General features: G+C 46.3%; 2 long non-coding RNA genes across 2 annotated transcripts; one reads left to right on the forward strand and one right to left on the reverse strand.

Moving 5' to 3' along the window:
- Positions 1-4,450: 4,450 nt before the first annotated feature.
- LOC134283991 (uncharacterized) lies at positions 4,451-5,123 on the reverse strand. Its single transcript, XR_009995866.1, has 2 exons — positions 4,763-5,123; positions 4,451-4,635 (listed from the first exon to the last, which is right to left on the reverse strand). It is a non-coding gene; the product is annotated as an uncharacterized LOC134283991 (long non-coding RNA).
- Positions 5,124-6,059: 936 nt separating this feature from the next.
- LOC109622282 (uncharacterized) lies at positions 6,060-9,908 on the forward strand. Its single transcript, XR_009995865.1, has 3 exons — positions 6,060-6,775; positions 6,839-6,885; positions 6,952-9,908. It is a non-coding gene; the product is annotated as an uncharacterized LOC109622282 (long non-coding RNA).
- The last annotated feature ends 271 nt before the right edge of the window (positions 9,909-10,179 follow it).

A 10,179-nucleotide genomic window follows, 5' to 3' on the forward strand; every position in this document is an offset into this window, starting at 1 on the left:
GCTGACAGGGAAGGGGGGTGGGGACTTTGCTTCGGCAAACCTGAGCGTCTGTTCTCCAGGAGGAGCGGCTCACAACAGCGTCTGATCCCCATGTTAGGGGCGGTTGATCTATGTCCGAGTGCCAGGGAAGGACTCTAAGCTCAACTGTGCACTATGGTCCTCCGGAAAGTAGGGGGTTGGTGTCAGGCCCTACGAGCCAGCCGTAAAAAACCATTGTAACGGAAAATCAGCAACAGAATAATACGAACCGAGACCAACGGCAACGACCCCAGCGAACAAAAAGGACTTGCGATTGGAAACTCGGTACGTGGAACTACCGATCTCTCAACTTCATTGGGAGCACCCGCATACTCGCCGATCTACTGAAGGACCGCGGGTTCGGCATCGTAGCGCTGCAGGAGGTGTGTTGGACAGGATCCATGGTGCGAACGTTTAGAGGTAATCATACCATCTACCAGAGTTGCGGCAACACACGCGAGCTGGGAACAGCTTTCATCGTGATGGGTGATATGCAGAGGCGCGTGATCGGTTGGTGGCCGATCGACGAAAGAATGTGCAGGTTGAGGATCAAGGGCCGATTCTTCAACTTCAACATAATAAACGTGCACAGCCCACACTCCGGAAGTACTGATGATGACAAGGACGCATTTTACGCGCAGCTCGAACGCGAGTACGACCGCTGCCCAAGCCACGACGTCAACATCATCATAGGAGATTTGAACGCTCAGATAGGCCAGGAGGAGGAATTCAGACCGACGATTGGTAAGTTTAGCGCCCACCAGCAAACGAACGAAAACGGCCTACGACTCATTGATTTCGCCGCCTCCAAAAATATGGCCATACGTAGCACCTTTTTCCAACACAGCCTCCCTTATCGTTACACCTGGAGATCACCACAGCAGACGGAATCTCAAATCGACCACGTTCTGATTGACGGACGGCACTTCTCCGACATTATCGACGTCAGGACCTATCGTGGCGCCAACATCGACTCCGACCACTATCTGGTGATGGTCAAACTGCGCCCAAAACTCTCCGTCATCAACAATGTACGGTACCGGCGACCGCCACGGTACAACCTAGAGCGACTGAAGCAACCGGATGTCGCCTCAGCATACGCGCAGAATCTCCAAGCCGCGTTGCCAGACGAGGGCGAGCTCGATGAGGCCCCTCTAGAGGACTGCTGGAGTACAGTGAAAGCAGCCATCAACGACGCAGCCGAGAGCACCATCGGGTACGTGGAACGGAATCGACGTAACGAATGGTTCGACGAAGAGTGCAGAACGATTTTGGAGGAGAAGAACGCAGCGAGGGCGGTAATGCTGCAGCAAGGGACTCGACAGAACGTGGAACGTTACAAACAGAAGCGGAAACAGCAAACCCGCCTTTTTCGGGAGAAAAAGCGCCACCTGGAAGAAGCGGAGTGTGAAGAAATGGAACTGCTGTGCCGTTCCCAAGAAACACGGAAGTTCTATCAGAAGCTCAACGCATCCCGCAACGGCTTCGTGCCGCGAGCCGAAATATGCAGGGATAAAGACGGAGTCCTCTTGACGGACAGACGTGAGGTGATCGAAAGGTGGAAGCAGCACTTCGATCAGCACCTGAACGGCGTGGAGAACGTAGGCACGGGAGCCTACGGCAACGGAAGGAACGACGACGCCAGTGCAGCGGAGGACGGAAATGAACCAACTCCCACGCTGAGGGAAGTTAAGAATGCCATTCACCAGCTCAAAACCAACAAAGCAGCTGGTAAGGATGGTATCGCAGCTGAACTCATCAAGATGGGCCCAGAAAAGTTGGCCACCTGTCTGCATCGGCTGATAGTCAGGATCTGGGAAACCGAACAGCTACCGGAGGAGTGGAAGGAGGGGGTAATCTGCCCCATTCACAAGAAAGGCGACCATTTGGAATGTGAGAACTTCAGGGCGATCACTATTTTGAATGCTGCCTATAAAGTGCTATCCCAGATCATCTTCCGTCGTCTGTCACCTAAAACAAATGAGTTCGTGGGAAGTTATCAAGCCGGCTTCATCGACGGCCGGTCGACAACGGACCAGATCTTTACCGTACGGCAAATCCTCCAGAAATGCCGTGAATACCAGGTCCCAACCCACCACCTGTTCATCGACTTCAAAGCGGCATACGATAGTATCGACCGCGCAGAGCTATGGAGAATCATGGACGAAAACGGCTTTCCTGGGAAGCTGACTAGACTGATTAAAGCAACGATGGACGGTGTGCAAAACTGCGTAAGGGCTTCGGGTGAACTATCCAGTTCATTCGTATCTCGCCGGGGACTGCGACAAGGTGACGGACTCTCATGTCTACTCTTCAACATCGCGCTGGAAGGTGTGATGCGACGAGCCGGGCTCAACAGCCGGGGAACGATTTTCACAAAATCCGGTCAATTTGTGTGCTTTGCGGACGACATGGACATTATCGCTAGAACATTTGGAACGGTGGCAGAACTGTACACCCGCCTGAAACGCGAAGCAGCAAAGATCGGACTGGTGGTGAATGCCTCAAAAACAAAGTACATGCTGGTAGGCGGAACCGAACACGACCGGATCCGTCTGGGTAGTAATGTTACGATAGACGGGGATACTTTCGAGGTGGTGGAGGAATTCGTCTACCTCGGATCCTTACTGACGGCTGACAACAACGTGAGCCGAGAAATTCGGAGGCGCATCATCAGCGGAAGTCGGGCCTACTACGGGCTCCAGAAGAAACTGCGGTCGAAAAAGATTCACCCACGCACCAAATGCACCATGTACAAACCGCTAATAAGACCGGTGATCCTCTACGGGCACGAGACATGGACTATGCTCGAGGAGGACCTGCAAGCACTCGGAGTTTTCGAGTGACGCGTGCTAAGGACGATCTTCGGCGGTGTGCAGGAGAACGGTGTGTGGCGGAGAAGAATGAACCACGAGCTCGCTGCACTTTACGGCGAACCCAGCATCCAGAAGGTGGCCAAAGCCGGAAGGATACGGTGGGCAGGGCATGTTGCACGAATGCCGGACAACAACCCTGCAAAGCTGGTGTTTGCAACTGATTCGGTTGGCATAAGAAGGCGTGGAGCGCAGAGAGCACGATGGGCGGACCAGGTGGAGCGTGACTTGGCGAGCATTGGGCGTCATCATTGAAATTTCGATAGCAGTTTTCTTTTTCAAGGAATAAGGAGAAACTTCAAAGAATACCAATATGGCTGCCACAATGGCCGACTTAGACTCCTACTCACGTTTTCAAGAGCACAAATCTTAAAAATTCGTAAACAAATGCGCTCGATTTGGAAAAAACTGCCTCTTTTTGCAAGTGAGCAAAGCCAGGAAAATCAAGTGCGGCTTGGTTCGATGCTTCGTTCGTCAGATTTGTGCCTCTAAAGTTTGTATGCCAAATTGCAATGGGATTTCTTGATGTTTCACCATAAATATGTACAATGAAAATGTATTCACTGTATTGTATTCTCCATCTGGAATACAGTGAATACATTTTCATACCAAATATTTGTATTTTGAACGAGAAAGCTGCTTTCGAAATTTCAATGATGACGGTGATATCAATGATGAATCCTTCAACCAATAGTTTCGCTTTTGTCTTTTGTACAACACGTAGGAAAAACTCGCTCATGATACACTACATCATCGTGGTGCTGGCGGTGGTGAACAACCGCGCGACTAACGGAAGGTTAATAGTGTTTTTCAAAACGATAGCGGCCACACAAAAAAGAAAAGACCTACAAGACCATTGATTAAATGACTGTCACTTTGGAATCATGTCGTGTTAATCATCACACGCTGCCCACGGAGTTATTTGCTATTACCCTCTATTATCTACATATAGCAATATGTTAGGTACTAACTTACTAACAGATAAGAAATTTCGACCATCGGAAGTGTGGCAATAACAACGTTTACAGTACATATAATTTGAGAACTGATGATGATAAGCGGACCGGCGATGAGGGAATGTGTATTTCCTCGCCCTTCGCATCCGTCGCTAAACGCCAATTATTACTCGCTAGCGCACCAAACTCAATCGAGAGCCGTACAATTACATTTCACGTATATGGCCTTCTTAGATGATAAGTGCCGCTGTAAATATGCTGCTGATTCTGCTTTTAGCAAGCAGATAAGAACAATCATTGCGTCGGCTACTGTGATTGTTTGAAGCCTCACGAAAGATTCATCTCCATCAAGAGGATGTTGATGGTAAAATATAAGATGACACCTGTGTGCATTTTTTCGCAAGTTCCCGAATGTGGACATTATTTATGAGCTTCACACGCACACGGACACACCCGAACCCGTCTGCGTATCTAAAAATAGTCATTTTGCTCCTCTTCCCATCACCGACAAAAATCTACTGTGTTCTTCCATCGTTTTCTTCGGCGATCTCAATTAAAGCACCAAAGTCACCGGTAATCTCCCCGTTATCCCCCGCACTCTACTCACCAAGGTGCGAAGAACATGACGAAGTAGTTGCTTCCGTCGATCTCCGATTGGAAGGTGTCCTTGGTGAGGGCCACACTGGCGGTGTCCTCATCGTGAGCCCGGACCAGTCCGGCACTGAGCAAACATCCCACCGCTGCTACCAGCGCGGCGGAGAGAACCGGTTTTGAGGACAGCATTCTGTCTGTGAATGGGAATATAGCAAAAAAAAAAAAACGCCCATTTAAAAAATATCTGAACGACGGTCCCCCCCCATCCCGGCCGGATGGGTGACGTGTAGGATTTCTAATCTAGGGGAACGTTCAACTCACCTTTTCTGCGTTTGATAAGATACTTTCACGTCTTAAATTCTACAACACATAAACACAAACACTTAGTTCACACTATAGAATTGCAAAATGCTGCCACAAGAAAAAGAATGGCCGCAGCAGAAGCTGTCTCTTCGATTCCCGGCGACCGCACAGGAAGGAAAATGAGTGGAAATGACTTGCTGCTGGGGCTGGGGGTGTGATGCGATGAGGCAAGCGAGAAAAACGAAGCGCCGGATGACAGCGAAAGACCGGAGAAACGTCAAAAATGAGAGGAGAGATGAAGCTTGTTGTCGGAGTTGATACTGAACCAACAGAGGCGTAGCTCCTGCGCTACTCAGGATAATTATAAAGGGGCTGTTGGAATTCGAGCAGTTCGCACCACGCGCGCATCTTTGCAAAATCACTGAGAAGCAGGGATGTATTTAATACCGCGGACAATATTATCGTCGCACCACCAAATCGAAGTCGTCGCTAGAAGCACATGCGAAGTTACAGCTGCGAAGTAAATTTGAATCTATTTTTTCTGTTGCGCATCATTAAGCTAATTAAGAGCAACAATATGCACTAATCCAAACTGAGTTGCGACATTTCTAAGTAGGTTAAAAATCAATTTTCGCACGTTCGGTCACTTCGTATTTCGACCAAAAGCATAATAGAGTTAATTAACTATAGAGGAAGAATGTCGCTGGCGTCGCTGCCGAAACATCTTTTGCTGGTGGAGATAGGCAGGGATATAAGTGTCAAAGCGGAAAAGTATGCAGTTTGACAGTTAGGTACCCGACATGTTTCCGAACGAGAACAAAGGGAACAGCAGCGACATTCGTCCTCTATAGTTTCTTAACTCTATTCCGCGGACAGACATGTGATACGAGTGTGATTCCTGTACAACGGTACGCAGTGTCAAGAAAATTCTAACAAGACTGACTATAACTGAGAGAATTTTCAGTATGGCACACATTTCAAGCGCAATTGGGTTCTTTAGGGGCATCCAGGTTAAGTCATATTCGGAATCTCCACCCTAAAATTAGTCGAAATCCAAAATTTCATAATTTTTGGAATTCGAGAACTATTTTTAAAATGCATTTGAAGTTTGTATGGGGAATTTTTTTTGTTCGGGGCGAACTGTCATTTTATCGATTGAACTGTCATTATATCCACGGAAATTAAAGCTGTTTTCTTTATTTAACCACCAAAACAAAGGAATTTCAATTTCAATTTTTCAATTTAATTTATTTGTCCAGAATTCAACTTTCTTATATCTACTATTCACATTACACTTCAGAGATTTGGTTAATACTTATGACACACATGTGATACAAGAATCACTGTACAATTGCGCTTGAAATGAGTCCCATACTGAAAATTCTCTCAGTTCAAGTCAGTCTTGTTAAAAATTTCTTGACACTGGGTACCATTGTACAGGAATTGAACGCTCTCAGTTCAAGTCAGTCTTGTTAAAAATTTCTTGACACTGGGTACCATTGTACAGGAATCACACTCGTATCACATGTCTGTCCGGGGTATAACCTTTCAACTGAGAAAATAATTCAATTCATATTGAGACATAAATACACAGAACAAAAATTACTACACAGAAAAAAATAATGTAATATGCCTCGATGTAATTGCTGAAAATGTGTAAAAAATACGATGTAATGGTGTTTTTGGATGTACAATTACATCGACTCGATGGTGAATTACATCTGTCTTGAAATTACACTAAAACAATGTATCAACTTTTCCTAGCATCGTATCTGTGTAATATTCACATCAAAATAATGTGAATATTACACAGAAACAACTGCAACCAAGTGGTTGCGATGATGCTGTGTGAAATTACACAGAATCTATGTCATATCGCATCCTCTTATGATGCGATATGACATCTTGCAACACTGCCCTGATTGTTGCGGCCGACCACCGTGCAGACAAGCAAGCTGCCATTTTTGTTTTTTCGGTTCGAGTCGTGTCGAGTTCTTTTTTCCAAATATTATTGAAATTTAAGCTGTTTAGGTGAGTATTTTATTGTTACAAGTAATTAATAATCAATAGTAATGATTTTTTCTTCAATTTTAGGCACAGGCAGCTTTTTTCGGGCACTCCTTTCAACTGACATCGCAGGGGTAAGTTTTCATTTGGACTTAGTCGAAAATCAACATGAATTATTCCAGATGCCTTCGTTCCTTCAGGTTTGCTGGTGCCTTAGCCGTCGATCTGGCCGAATTCCGTTACCCCACCCGGACCCGTTACCCCACCAATAATTCACGAGAAGCTCGCTGGGAAGAAAAGAGCAGCTGATGGTAACAGAAACCACAAACTTTTTCGTTGAACCGGTCAACTGGATGGCCCCGCTACGGCTAGAATGGTGGTGAGCAGCAGGATGTATCACGGTTCCCAGGCCCCGCAAGATCTAGCGTGCCAAATAGTCCAGAGCGACCGTGCAGTGGCTGTCTGATGCCCACCGACAATACCTTCACCAGGAGGAGATGGCGCAAAGTGTATTCCACGAAACCCCGAGGATTGGACCGCTCTGGAGAATTCAGCATATACTCCGGGAAAGGTGCGGTCCGTTTCAGGTAAATGCAGTATGTTTAGATTTCTTGTAGTACCTGCGTAAATAAAAGGGCGAACGTTCAATACGGCGCGCGAACTGGGGAGGATTTACTCTGGTACCTCCAACAATTCACATATGTATTCCGAGTTGCGATTTATGTGTCGGGAAAATATTCCAAGTTAGTGAGAATATTACAATCTGTGGGGGGTAATGAGCCCAGTCAGATCTCTGAATGGGCAATGTGGGTTAGTGTGTGAGAATGCCATTGAAGGTTTGTAAAATTCTCCGAGGCTTTCGAAAACCTCGGGTTGCGGATAGGAGGAAAGGGTGATCTTTCGCATTTGGGGATTCCTCAAGAAGTTTCCTAGAATTTCTCCAGGAGTTCATCGGAAGTTCCTTCAGGAGTTCCCCATGGATTCCTGCAGGAATTCATCGAGAAATCTTTCAGCAGTTTCTCGGGATAACCTCGAGAGGTCCTCCATCAGTTCCCCGGATTTTTTTTCCTGAAAATCCACAGGAAATTTTAGGAACACCCCCGAGAGTTGCCCGAAAAGTCCTCCAGGAGTAAAAAAATATCCTCTAAGATTCTGGGATTCCCCCAGAAAATCTACAGGGATTCCTTCAGGAGTTCCCCGGGAATTTCTACAGTTCGGAAAATCCTCTTAAGGTTCCCCGCGCATTCCTCCAGGAGTTTTTCGGGAATTTCTCTAAGAGTTTATTGGGAATTCCCTGGAAATTCTTTCAAGAGATCATCGGGAGGTCTTCAATCAGTGCCCCAGGAATTTCTCCAGGACTTCCTAGAGTATTTCTTCAGGAGTTCCTCGAGAATTCTGCCAGGAGTTTCGCGGTAATTGCCCAGGGAGATCTTCTGAAATGCCTCCTGAAGTTCCTTGGAAATTCCACCAGGAGTTTCCCGGAAATTCCTGAAGCAGTTCACAGGGAGTTCCTCCAGCAGTTCCCCGGGGATACATTCAAAAATTCCCCGGTGATTCTTCCTAGAGTTCCCCGGAAATTTCTAAATGAGTTCCTTAGGAATTTCTCCTGGAGTTCCTCGAGAATTCAAGGAGTTCCTCAGCAATTCTCCCAGCAGTTTCTTGGAAATTTCTCCAAGAGTTGTTCGGGAATTCCTCCAGAAGTTCCTCGGTAATTAATTCATGAGTTTCTCGGGAATTCATCCTGGATTTTTTCGGGAATACACCTAGGAGTTCCTCGAGAATTCTTCCAGATGTTTTTCAGGAGTTCTTACCGGAGTTCTTCAGGAATTCCTTCTGGAGTTCTTCGAAAATTCCTACAGGAGTACCTCGGGAATTCCTTCAGGAGCTTTTCAGTAACTCCTCCAAGAGTCCCTCGGGAATTTCTCCAGGAGTTCCTGGAAAATTTTTCCAGTAGTTACTGGGAAATTCGTCTAGGAGATTCTTAGGAATCCCTCCAGGAGTTCCTCGGGAATTCTTCTAGGAGTTCCTTGAGAATTTATCCAGAAGTTGCTCGGGAATTACTCCAGGAATTTCTAGGAAAATCTTCCTCCAGCCTTAATTAATCCGTGTCGGGTATTTCCATCACTGCGATCAGTTTTTTGATCTATTGTGACATCCTCCAGCCTTTGTCTCAGGTATTCTCCCAGAAGTTCCTCGGGAATTCCTCCAGAAGTTCCTTAGGAATTCCTCCAAAAGTTCCTGGGGAATTCCTCCAGAAGTTGCTCAGGAATTCTTCCTCCTGCAGAAAATGCTCAGGCATTCTTCCAGAAGTTCCTTGGGAATTCTTCCAAAAAATTCTTAGGATTTTTTCCAGCAATTCCTTGAGAATTCTTCTAGAAGTTCCTTGATAAGTATTCCAGAAGTTCCTCCCGAATTCTACCAGAAGTTCCTCGGGAATTCTCTTAGAGTTTTCTGCAGCATTCTCGCAGAAGTTCCTCAGTCATTTTTACAGAAGTTCCTCTGGAATTCTTCCAGGAGTTTCTCAAGAATTTTTCCAAAAGAATTCTTCTACAAGTTCCTCGGGAATTCTTCCAGAAGTTCCTCGGGAATTCTTCCAGAAGTTCCTCGGGAATTCTTCCAGAAGTTCCTCAGAAATTCTTTCAGAAGTTCCTCGGAAATTCTTCCAGAAGTTCCTCGGGAATTCTTCCAGAAGTTCCTCGGGAATTCTTCCAGAAATTCCTCAGGAATTCTTCCAGAAGTTCCTCGAGAATTCTTCCAGAATTCTTCGGGTTTTTAATCTGTATTAACGAGATTTTTAGCCCTTGGCTAGTTCATCTCGAGACCCACGCTTTACTTCCCTTCCGAAGGAAGAACTCACATTTTGCGAGTTTGTCGGGAGTGGGATTCGATCCCAGGTCCTCGGCGTGATAGCCAAGTGTTCTAACCATCACACCAGGTCTGCTCCTCTCCTCGGGAATTCTTCCAGAAGTACCTCAGGAATTCTTCCATAAGTTCTTCGGGGATTCTTCCAGAAGTTCTTCGGGAATTGTTCCAGAAGTTCCTCAGGAATCCTTCCAGAAGTTCCTCGGGAATTCTTCCAGAAGTTCCTCGGGAATTCTTCCAGAAGTTCCTCGGGAATTCTTCCAGAAGTTCCTCGGGAATTCTTCCAGAAGTTCCTCGGGAATTCTTCCAGAAGTTCCTCGGGAATTCTTCCAGAAGTTCCTCGGGAATTCTTCCAGAAATTCCTCGGGAATCCTTTCAGAAGTTCCTCGGGAATTCTCCCAGAAGTTTCTCGGAAATTTTTCCATGAGTTCTCCGGTAATTCTCCCAGAAGTTCCTCGAGAATTCTTCCAGGAGTGCCTCGGAAATTCTTTAAGGAGTTCCTCGGGAATTCTAACAGAAGTTCCTTGAGAATTTATCCAGAAGTTCCTCGGGAATTCTTCCAGAAG

This window comes from Aedes albopictus, unplaced genomic scaffold (assembly GCF_035046485.1).
Source record: "Aedes albopictus strain Foshan unplaced genomic scaffold, AalbF5 HiC_scaffold_456, whole genome shotgun sequence".
Classification (NCBI taxonomy): Eukaryota; Metazoa; Arthropoda; class Insecta; order Diptera; family Culicidae; genus Aedes; species Aedes albopictus.